This window comes from Manis pentadactyla, chromosome 15 (assembly GCF_030020395.1).
Source record: "Manis pentadactyla isolate mManPen7 chromosome 15, mManPen7.hap1, whole genome shotgun sequence".
Taxonomy (NCBI): Eukaryota; Metazoa; Chordata; class Mammalia; order Pholidota; family Manidae; genus Manis; species Manis pentadactyla.
The window spans coordinates 15,402,204-15,414,782 of NC_080033.1; the positions used below are offsets into that span (position 1 = coordinate 15,402,204).

General features: G+C 41.0%; 1 protein-coding gene across 6 annotated transcripts in view; it reads left to right on the top strand.

The window, feature by feature from the left end:
- The first annotated feature begins 10,723 nt into the window (after positions 1-10,723).
- The window catches only part of ZNF793 (zinc finger protein 793), a 32,624-nt gene continuing 30,768 nt past the window's right edge, over positions 10,724-12,579 (top strand). For 2 of the 6 annotated variants that reach the window (XM_057493497.1, XM_036885819.2), the window contains exons 1-2: positions 10,967-11,315; positions 11,890-12,031. The gene's annotated coding sequence lies outside the window, so the exon portion shown is untranslated. The other 4 variants (XM_036885816.2, XM_057493496.1, XM_036885821.2 and 1 more) reach the window with 4 other exon arrangements.

Consider the following 12,579-nt stretch of genomic DNA (forward strand, 5'->3'; position numbering starts at 1 on the left):
TAAGGAAACATTACTCTGTCATCTTGTACACCTCTTTGAGGTCATCCTAGACCACGGTGTAAAAGCCCGCCCAAGGTCTAACAAACCATTCTAGAGAAAGGTTTCCTAAATTCAGCACTGTTCACATTTTGGGCCAGATAATTCTTTATTACGGAAGGTTGTCCTCTCCATTGTAGAATGGTTGGAAGCATCCCTGGCCTCTACCCACCACATGCCAGTAGCATTCTGTTCTGTACCTTGCACCCCTTACACACATTGTGATAACCAAAATTTTCTCCACACATTGCCAAATATTCCCTGGGGATTAAAACTGCACCAGTTTGAGAACTCATTACTCTAGAAGAATGTACCTTTGTGAAATTGGCTTTTTATTACTAATTAGGATCCAGACTGATAGATGTTAAATTTGCAGACAACTGATCCATTTCATATATCTGTCTGTGGCAGATGCAAACCGATTCTGTACAAAAAAGATAACCTTAAAGGTTTTGATTATATTGCCTTATAGGACATTAGTTTTGTATCTAACTTTGTAATCTTATTCCAAGGTTCTTTTTTCCACTGACTATATACATCCTTGTTTATTTTGAATCAAATTTCCAAGCCTCCTAATTCCCCTCATTAATAAATTGATCTTTGAATATCATGTTTTACTTTTGAAAATTGTACTTTGTGACTTATTTCACTCATGACCCCCATGCTCACACCACACACACATGCATGCACCAGGAGGGGGTGTGGCCTTTGCTCATTCCAGATCTGGATCTACTTTGATCCAGGGCATAGTTACATACCACCCAGATCTGGAAGGCTTCATTCATACAAGGACAAAGCCCTATTACTACTCAGGTCAGGACAGAGTCCTTTCTGCTCCAAAGCAGGGAAGAGCTGTTAGACCAACTTGGGCCCTGCATTCCTTTAAATGACAGTGGCCAGGCCTACCACATCTTGTTATTGTCATCAGGCCAAGGGAGTAAATGAGAGCTGGCGGTCAGTGTAGGCTGGGTTAGCTCAGAGCTTTTAATTTGTCAAGCCATGAATCCTTGGAGGCTTTCTCTAATTCCTCTGCCTAGCAGAGACACTGTCATAAGCCACAGTGTAGATAATGGACTTGGCAGTCCCGTGTTTCCAAACTATGGTAAAGCTGTCACTTCTGTCACCCCTCTCTCTGTTCCCTGGCCCACATAACCACTCAATACTCTGAACACTGCTTTTTCTTTTTAAAATTAACATATAATTTACATATAATAAAAGCACAAATCCTAAGTGTTCACTCTGATGAGTCTTGACAATTATATAGACTCATGAGGCCACTACCCAAAACAAGATATAGAACATTTTCATAACCCCAAGAAACTCTCTTCAGTCCTAAGTCCCTAGCATCAATTGCTCTTTGATTTATAACTCAATAGATTTGTTTTGCCTGTTCTTGAGCCTCACATGAATTGAACCCTATAGTGTGTATTATTTTGTACATTTTTTTTACCCATTTCCTATTTCCATGTGTACTCTTTCCCCAACTAGACCTCAGCTCTGAGTATCCTCAATTTTTATTGGAAACCTCAGTTCCTTCTTTGTTCCCTAATTCAGTGCTTTAGATATACTCAAGTTCTAATATATTTTTAGTAAAATTTAGTAATGGTGATCCGTAGGTTGCCACCCATAGATGATTCTGTTTCTATGGGAATTGTTTGCCTTCCTTGTTGTCTGTGGTGCATGCCGCAGCTCACTAAATCTAAACCGAGATCTGTTTCTTGTTATCTCTACCCCCTCATTGCCTGGCGCCAGGGACGACTTGCCCCAGCGACCTGGAGGCAATTACATTCCTGGAGTAAAGCATGTTAATCATTGTGTCTAGAAACTTGTTAACCCGCTCAGGAATGTGATGCCTGATCAATAAATATGAGAGGCGCCTTTCCAGCACCACTCTTGAGCTGGTATGCCTTGAGTCCCCTGGCTGCCCTACTCAGTCTTTGATATCTCATCACATCGCCTCCTCTGTCTGTGGGTTGGAGACGGGGAGGAGGACAACAAGTGGCATCCGAACAGGGACCTGAAAAACTGACAAAACTCAGGGTGAGAACCTCTGCTCGGCGGCACTTGCAATTCAAGGGCGGGAAAAAGCTCCGAAGATCGTTGATCTGGTAAGATTCCCAGGAAAGTGTACATAGGGAACAGGATGGAGATGTCAGAGACACTATAATGGGCCAACATGAAACCAAAGCAGATAAACCGGAGGATTACTTAAAATTACTCTGTGCCCTCCTGAAAACACCAGGAGAGAAAACTTCTAAAAAGAACTTTGCTCAACCTTATAAATATATTAAAAGGTATTGTTATCAGTTGCCTCCACAGGGAACCCTCAGACAAGCTGATGGGAGTAATGCATTAAGAGATTTCAAAGAGGCTCACAGACAGGGAAACATTATCCCTGTGCCTGTTTGGGTGTGTAGAACCTGAAGAATCAAAAGTTAGCATAAGCACAGCCATTTTAAAAGCTCAAACACTATTTTCTAACCTAGAAGGAGAAAAATTACTAGAACTTTGAAAAACAAGTTAGTCAGCCAGTGTTAATTGTAGTGACCTTTAGTTAGCCAACTTCATTCAGTTAAGCTTATCTTGCTAGAACCACTCTAAACATTCCGAAAGTAATTTTATCTAATCAGACTCTCAGGATGAGGCGTCAGCCGAAAATTTATGTGTCTATGAAAAAAAACACTGTATTGTGACTGTAGAAAATACTGCCCCTTTGAAAATGCTATAAAAACTTCTGGCTTTGTGAGTTCGGGGTCCTCGCTGAGACCCACTGCGTCAGGCTAATGCATGGACCCCAGCTAGCTGGCCTCTGAATAAATTCCTCTTGCTTGTTGCATCAAGAGACGCCTTCCGTGAGTGATTTAGGGCGGCGTCCTCCTCTGGGAGAATCCAACAGGTGGATCAATAGCCCCTTAATAAAGAAAAAGTGGCATTCTTACACAAGTTAAAGAACAGCTTCAGCTAGATAGATCAGAATTTTCAAGCCCGTGGAATTCCCCTGTATTTGTTATAAAAAAGAAGTCAGGAAATTAGAGACTCTCACATGACTTAAGGCAAATTAATGCGGTTCTTAAACCTATGGGACCTTTACAACAAGGCCTCCCTTTTCCGGCAATGATTCCAAAAGACTGCACTACGGCTATCATTGACCTTAAAGATTGCTTTTTTACCTTGCTCCCCATTCAAAGCAGTCCTCTTAGGCCTGCATTACTTTCTCCTGTGTAATGTAAATAACAGTCTGTGAAGTAATCAAGCTGAACCCTCAGAACAACATGTAAATAGCTCTATTCTATTAACTGCTTCCCTTAGAGGCAGTCATCTTGGAGCTGAGCATTTCCTTGTCTGCAGCCCCAGGGAAGCAAAACAAGCTTGTAACTCAGATCAAGGCTCTAGTAGTGACAGTCCCTGCATTTATCAGACATGCAGGGGCCTCTCGAGGAATGACTAAAACTCGGGCAGAAAAAACTAGGAAAACTAACTGAGAGCAATTCAATCCCTAAACTCTAAAAAAGAAGTATCTTATCTTCTGCACACAAACCTGGCCCCAGTACAAACTCTCTGCTTAGAGAGGTTTGGCCCCTCAAAGAAGTATGCAATATAATGTTATGCAGCTAAATATATTTTGCCACAAGGAAAGAAAATAGTCAAAAGTCCCATGAACTACTACAATATGGAACTAGTTTTCTAAATTCTTTTAGTGAAAATCTATTCTACTTAACTTCATTGTTATCTTTGAAGATTGAGAAGCCTTAAACTAGACTCCCTGAGATAGAAGAAATTTATCTTCTGCAATACAGCCTGGCTTTAAATGACTGGAGCCAGAATTGTACTTGCATTTCATTTCCAGTCCCCTGGACACACACAGTGCCTATCATCAGTTCAGAGCCTTCATTGGCCCTGTTAGTCTGGGGCCATCTAAACCTTAACCCAGTTATGTAAACTGCTCGCCCTTAGAGTGTATTCTTGAAAACTGAAGTACTTTTAATCAAGTAAGCTAAAAGGAAAGAAGGCAATTAAATATTAGTAACTCAAATCTTTACATCAGTTTGTCTGTCTGTGTATATGTTTTTATATGAAAAGTGTTGCTAACTGTAGTCATTACGTCTCAATTTGTATGTTTGTGTGTCTAAGTGTGTAAATGAAAAATATTTTCCTACCTCCGGATGGTATTAATAAAAATTGATTTAAAAACAAGCGCTTGTGAAAATTGGGCATTCTAAAACTTTCAGAAAATCTAATAAAAAATATTAAGCATTAATGTTAATTTAAGTTTAACTGAAATGGACATATCCTTATAGTTATCAGCTGCCAAAGTTTACCTAAAGTCATTTAAGTTGATGTTACCTGTTAAACATTTCAAGAAGATGCTTAAAGAAAAGCTTGACTTTGTCTAATGTTTGGTAAAAGTTTTGAAAGTAATCTAGCATGGTTGCTAAAAATAAGTAAACAAGTGTAGCAAATAAACATCTTAATAATACTGTATTAATGTATAACAGTGTATGTATATGCAAACAGCCTGAGATTTTTTGTGGTAACCAAAGTTCTTAAAGTTTGCTAAGTTATATAGATATATTTTGTGCCTAATGAGAAATTGTGCTGTAAAGCACATTTCCAAAAATGATAATATATGTTCATAGATGTATCAATCTGAAGAATGCTAGTGTAACAGTTTACAGTGGCCTATTTTTCAGTGTTCACTGAAAGTTAAAGTATCAAATGGTTTTAAGTTCTAATGAAAACTACTTAATATAATAAGGAAAATAATTCGGTATGCTAAAGATGTGTGTTTTAATAAGAGAAAGTATAAAGAATGGAAATTCGTTTTGTTGAGGGTAAAAGAAGGTAACTGTTCTAAATTAAAGTATTTATTTAAAGGGGGAGAACACTGAAGGTAAAAAGAAAGTTGTAGAAAGCTTGTGGAAAAATTGATATAGTCATGCTATGTGAAATTAAAGCAAGTGGGTCTTGATATCAAGTACACAGCAAAATCAGAATTTTGTTTTCAGTTAAAAAAACAAAGTTTTCTTAAACTGTTAGTCTGCTCTTAATGTTGAAAGATTGCAAAAGGTTTTCTAATTGTTTTATCAAAAGTTTCTCATGCTTAGTCTCAATGAAGTGTTTGAGTATTTAAGAAAATGAGATTGTAATATTAAAAGACTAAAAGTTAAACTTTGCTAACAACTGTGTAAACTTCTGTATCTGCCTTTGAAGTATTTTGTTGTCATTCTAGTTAAATAGATAAGTATTACTTCATGGCAACCTATAATCTTATTTAAGCAAATGCCAAAGAAACTTTCTTTTGACAACTTTCCAAAATCAAATTCAAAAAGGTGCTTTTACCTCTAGTTAACTCTGATATTTTCCAGAGGGCCCCTGGAACATGTCAGAAGAATTTTTTCTCCTCATTGGGAAAATATTTGGCTAATTTGGCTTATTTATCTCATATATATTTACCTAGAAAGCACTGTCAAAAGGAATGATGCTAAACTTTGTTACTGAATGTTTTATGTTACAAAAATATCCAAATTTTCTTATGTCAACTATCTTATGTAAGTTCTCATCAAGTCTTTAACCATTGTCATTTGTAAGTCTTTTGTCATTTAAAGTAACTGTTTTATTACTCCTAAACTAGTAAAGAACTAGATTTCAGCAGAACAAGTATTGGTTACATAAGATTATGTAAACTAAAGAAGACGATTTTGTAGCTTTTTGTTTCAAATGTTGCTGACAAAATGTTTTAAGCTTTTTCTCTTAAGCTGACTGACAATGCTCCACTTTACCTCTCCTCTACACTAAAAAAATTTTTTTTCAGCTATATAATATCACTCATAAAACAGGTATTTCATACAATTCTACAGGCCAAGCTCTAATTGAACATTGCCATCCTACTCTTAAGCATTATTTTTTAAAACAAAAAGGGGGGTTACTGCCCTATATGATAAAATTAACTGCAAATCAATGATTAACACATGCTTTACATATCCTTCCTTAATTTTGGTCTTTCAAAGGGTGACAGACAATCAGCTATGGAAGTTCATTTTTCTAACTATTTTTTTTCGAAAGCAGCAGCAGTTCCTGTATGGTGGTCTCCAATAGGTTCTTCACAATGGTATGAAGGTCATATTAAGGTGTAGGGCAAAGGGTTTGTTTGTGTCATTACAGAGGACCAACGCTTGATCTGGCTGCCTAGAAAGCAGATCAAGATACGCTATAAAGAGGAACTCCCAGCAACATCGCCATCTGAGATGGCTGTCCCAGGTGATGTCCCTCAACCGGTTCCGTCACTGGAGGATCCCTACATGATAATGAAGTTTTTGATTCTAATCTTTATACACATATACATAACCCAGGCCTGTACTATTACTGCTAGTATTAGCAGTCCTCCGTACTTCAGCCGGGGAGTAGTACTTTATTGTATCTCCACTTGTTCAACTCCTGTAGGCCCAGTGATTTGGAAAAAAGATGGTAATGAAATATATAGACAGAAAGAGAGGGAAACTTGGTTGGGATAATGCTACTGATCAGTCTAAAAGAGACAATACCCGCTATGATATTTATAAGACAGTTTTAACCCGGAATGATATTGGCAATTAGTCTTGTGAAAAATTCCAGAAGGGAAGCCCTGATCAAATATATAAAAGTAGTTATGTTTATTTGGATATTTCACTAACTGCCGAGAATGAGTATTCTTCACCCAATATGTGGTTGCAATTGGCTAATCAAGGGCTTAACAAGACATCTTTTTGTGTAGCAGGTGATTCCTCTATTAGTGGAATCTTAAGGAAGAATTTGATAGGCAGAGGACTCCCCTTTTCAGGGTTTACTAATATTTCTGGAATAAATATTACTTTAGCCCCCAAGATTCTTATTCGAGAAATTCAACTGAATTTACCAGTTAGCACTACTATAGTTTCTAGTTGTATATGTATCGATGGCCATATGGATATAGACTCCCAAATGGCTGGGTGTTTTTGTGTGATAACAAAACCTATCAAGCCTTTTCCTCACATTATCAAGGCGTCTGTGGTATAGGACGTATTCTCCCAGCCCTTATAGATCATCCTGGATTTAAACACCGAAGAGTGACCCGAGTCCTGCCTCCAGATTGTGATGACAACTTGAAATTGTTGGACCCTGTTGCCGTTGCAGTCGCAGCTGCGTTTGTATTGCCTGTACCAGGACTCATTGTAAGAATGCAGAAGGAAATATCTACGCTGTCCTGTGCCTACAGCAAAACTACAAATCTGACTGCTTCCATACTGTCGGAACTTAATCAGGAACTTGGAGAAGTTCGAGTGGCAGTGCTTCAGAATCGTGCTACCATAGACTATTTGTTGTTGAAAGAACATTTGGACTGTGAACAATTTCCTGGAATGTGTTGTTTTAATATATCTGATTTTTCACAGACAATTCAAAACCAGTTGGATGATATTCACCATATTATTGATAAGTTTTCACAGTTACCTGGATTACCTGGTTGGTTCTCTTGGTTTCACTGGCTATGGCCAATACTTGTAGGCCTACTTCTTTTATGCATTTGCCTTCCCGTTTTGGTAGCATGGGTGCGCCATCTAATTGCTGGCTTAATAAAGCCAATTCATGCATATGCTATATTTCAAGAAGTCATGGCAAAAAATTAATAATTGCATGTTATCTTCTTGAGAGTCTGTGTGACAGATCACTGTATATTTTTAAATTCCGCAGCAATTAAGGAGATGACAAAGTGTTTGCATAAATCTTTTGTATGCCTCTTTGCTCTATCGCATTTATTCCCTGTAAGGCCCCAAGAGATGACTGGCTAGCCAGAGACGGGTAAGATTCCTCACGGGAGGAACAACCTAAGACAGGCACAGTCACGGGGTTCAACGGGTCGAGAGATGAGGGGGTCAACTTAGCACTTCACCCCCCCAGACGAGGCATTTCTTGTTGCCCCTTTACCAAGCTGCGGTCGAATAACGGACTTCTCTTCCTTTTTAATTTAAAAACGGGGGAAATGTAGGTTGCCATCCATAGATCATTCTGTTTCTATTGGAATTGTTTGCCTTCCTTGTTATCTGTGGTGCATGCCGCAGGTCACTAAATCTAAACCGAGATCTGTTTCTTGTTATCTCTACCCCCTCATTGCCTGGCGACAAGGATGACTTGCCCCAGTGACCTGGGGCCAATTACATTCCTGTAGTAAAGCATCTTAATCATTGTGTCTAGAAACTTGTTAACCCACTCAAAAATGTGATGCCTGATCAGTAAATATGAGAGGCGCCTTTCCAGCACCACTCTTGAGCTGGTATGCCTTGAGTCCCCTGGCTGGCCTACTCAGGTCTTCGGTATCTCATCACGTTGCCTCCTCTGTCTGCGGGTGGGAGATGGGGAGGAGGCCGACAGTGATAATCCTTTACCTTTGTACAAAACAGACATACCTGGCTGATTCCTTTTTTTTACTTACTGACTAAGAGACTATGGACAGGTCACCTCACCTCTGGGATGCAATTTCTGTAGGACAGTGATGATAACACTGTTCTCACAGTGTTTGTGGCCTTCTTTAATGTTGTTCCCTATATATTTCTAGCACTCCCCATTCCATGCTTACGGTAGGATTGTATTTCTGTCATGTGGTTGGGGGACTATTCAAAGAGTGAGAGGAAATGCCATCATGTATCACTTCTGAGGCAGAGCATTTAATCCCCAGCACAAATCCCTCTAAGGCTCTCTTTCCCTTTGCCTTTGTAGAATGAGAGCAGTTCTTGAAGGCAGCTGACCAGTAACAGACCAGGCATGTAACAGGCACTCTACAAATGGTCATTTTCATTAATCACTGTAATCACTTCAAATCACTGTCACATAAGCCACTTGTATTAATTCCAATGAAGCAAGACTCTTAAACTCTTTATTAAATGTTTAAAATCTAGCAGAGCCACAGGCATTTAATTTCTCCATCATGTAGGAGAGGAAACTGCTAATAATCCCAATTTGACAGAACAACCTCACAAGTTTAGGAAATTAAGGAATCTACGAGTATCAGTTACAGCATTTTTACCACAGCACTAAAGTTATCTATTGCTGCATAGCAAATTACTCCCAAGCTCAGAAGCTTAAAGCAAATATTTAGTATCTTACACAATTTCTATAGGTCAAGAATCTGGGAGCTGCTAGCTGCATAGTTGTAAATCCCTCATGTGGTTGCAGTCGATCTGTTAGTGGGGGCTGCAGAATCGGCTTCCAAGACAACCCACTTGGATATAGGAGGGCAGCAGTTCCTCCCTGGCTGTTGGGTCTCAGCTCCTTGCTACATGGGCCTCTCCATAGGCTGTCTCGGTGTCCTCATTGCACGGCAGTTAACTTCTCCCTGAGTACGTAGTTATTTGAGAGGGAGAGCAAGCACCTCCAAGGCAGAAGCCAAGATGTTATTTAGAACCTAAACTCGTAAGTAAAATGCCATTGCTTCTACTGTATTCTACTAGCCTCACAGACCAGCCCTGATGCAATATGGAAGAAGACTACCCAAGGTTGTGGTTACCAGGACAGGAGTCATTGGGAGCCATTTTGAAGGTCAACTGTTATACCAGTTGGTATGACAACCAACAGGAGTTGTGGTTTTTAAAAAGGTAGTTTCATAAGGCAACCATTTCTAGAGCTGTTCCAATGACTGTGATGTGTAGGGCATTGCTCTGATGGTATTAAACAAGCAGGACTGTTAAAGGCTGTCGATAGCCCGCCGCTTCCCTGGGCACTCACCATTCCCTTGTGCCGACAGCTGGCTTCTCCTTGCAGGCACCTACAGACGCTGCCTGAGGCCTGACCATGAGGCAGGCTGTAAGTGCTGGTGCTTTAAGGTCCCTTCAGTAGCGCTCAAAAGTGGGAAACAGGAAGATGATGTGTAAGTATCTAAGTTTCATCGGCCCACGTGTGGGACAACCTGGAGGTGGTTTCTGCACATCTACTATGGTTCCCCATCGGACTAAGAACCCATTGCTCACAGGGGTAATCTCATTGGTGCACTCTGTCCTGGTTTCCGTCCATCCCCTCGCACTTCCCCATCTCCTACCTGCGAAATAAACGGCCGGTATTCACATCCTTGTCTTAAATCGGCTAAAGTCACCTAACGTAAGTCCCCGCTTTCCGCAGCTCTTCCTCTCCGCTGTCTTTGTCCTTCCTCAGTGGGCCTCCGGCTCTCAAGGGAAGAGCCTCCCTCCTTTGCTGCTCTCCAGCCCCTACAACTGAACCAGAAAAAGAATTACCTGGCTTTACAGGAGCTCCTCTGAGAAGATGGCCGCGCCCATTTCCTGTAAAAACTGGTATACATGTACGCGGCCATCTTACCTCACTACTTGCGCTTCTGGAGACAAAGTTCAGCTTCGAGGTCCGTCATATTGGTCACAGGTTTGGGTTTCTGAGATGGAAAAGCAGCAGCAGCGGCTGTGTTAGGGACCCAGGAGCGCATGCTTCTCCCCGCCCTAAAACAGCCCAATCCTCCGGTTTAGGAAAGGCCCCGGTCATCCGCTGTACGGAACAGACGTAAGCAAGACCGCCCCTACAAACGCATCGCCAATAGGGCGGGGTCATCACGTCTCATTAAAATTCAGGAACCCAGAATCCTGTTCTCCGGAAGGTTGCCAGGTGGCGGCCGACGGCTTCGAAGTCGCGACTGAGTCTGCGCACCGGCCTTTCGCGCTAGGAAGTTTGTAGCGTCGTGAGGCGGCATGGTACGGAGAACAATTTGGGGTTACGGTCGCGCATCCAAGAAAAATGGGCAAAGTCACCGTGAGGAACAGTCAAAATTCAGGACCTCTGTAGGATGGTAATCGGTCGACTACGGTGGCCCGACTGGGTCAGTTATGGGTGCTCGTAAGAGTCAGAGACAAGGGGACTGAAGGGTTAAGTGGGCGTCTGAGCCTCGGTGGGGGTCGTCTGTGGTGGCGGGCAGAGGTTTGTGGGAGTCATTGGCAGTATCGTGAAGAAGATGGGTTGGGAGTATGTGGGAATCAATAAATAAGGGTTCTTGCTTTCTTGATTGGCAGAGTGCATGGGGTCAGTTTTTGGTCGTCTTCAGGGGTCCAGGGGCCAAGTGGGGTTCTTCAAAGACGCTGGCTTGAACGGCATTAGGGCTAAGTGTACAGAAGCCTGAAGGGGTCAGTGATTGGCGGTTCCAAGTTCTGTTTGGGTACCTGGAACTGGCGATTATGGAAACTTTGAGGTTTAGTGAGGGAACCAATGTTTGGAAAAGTGCTTTAGGCCGTCAGTGATGAAGACTTCCCTTAGGTCACCGATGGGAGGATCTGAAGGTATTAGCGATTGGACTTTTGTAGATCAAGGAATAGGGAATAGAGGAATCAATGGGGGTCAGCGATTGGGACTGTCAGTAGTTGTGGGGGACGTAGGCTTGTGGGGGTTAGGCTTGTGATGTTACTGGAGATATGTGTAGTCTACTGTTAGGCAATCAGAATGAATTAGTGAGCTTTGATACTTGGATATTTGGGGATATCAGGGACTAAAAGGACCCCGGGGGTTTGTAGACTGGGGACACCATGTATCTCTATGATGAGAAGGTTTAATGGTGTTGGTGTTCAGGTCCGGGATAGGGGAATCAAGGATTTGAAGCTGCAGCCCTGCGTAATGGGAACACACCTCACTCATGTGACGTACCTCAGCTGATGAGCAGCCAGTTTGGTCTAGTCCCTCAGGGCCAAAGACCATCTCAAAACTCGTTTTGAAACCTCTCTCCCCCTTTTTTATTTTTCCTCACATTAATCAAAGTGCATTGAAGGGATCAAATGTTAAACTTACCTAAAGTAACATGTTATTACTGTTGTTTTTGCCAAGGATTTAATGCATAATTCTTCTAATGTTTTCTTTAAGGTTCTTTCTGGCAAAGGTAATGACATGTCCATCTGTGACAGCATCCCGAGAGTAAGGCTGGTTTCTGCAAATCTATTCCGACTTCATGGCAGCTAGGATGGATGTGACCTTGCCTGTGGTTAGAAAACAAAGAGTTTACTGAGTAAGTATCTAAACTGATATTGTAAAAGATTTGGCTGAGGGAGCAAACTTTGAGAGCATTTGGAAAATACTTTTATCTAGGTTCAATTTAAAAACCATTCTCACCACACACACAAGAAAAGTAACCATGTGACATGGTGGAGGTGTTAACTAACCCTGTGGTGATAATCATTTTGCACTGTAAACTCATACAATGTTACATATCGCTTACATCTCTATAAGGCTGAAGGAAAAAAAAAGAAAGAAGGAAATCACATAGGGAAAAGAAACTGGATCTGGAAGTTACTGTGTTCTAATAATCTTTTTGCCTTATTCTGTATTTTTAGGCATAGCACATTTGACCTCCGAATCTGTTCCTTATAAAACCCTGGTAGAACAATTCAATAAAGATACCCCCTCCCCCCCACACACAAAATTAAAGCTCCTTTTAGAAACTACTCTTCACTGAAATTAAAGTCAAACTATTGGAGATTAAGATGAGCTGACAAATTATTACAAATAAAATCGAAATAAGATTTTGACCATTAGTTTAATGAAAGGGTGAAATGC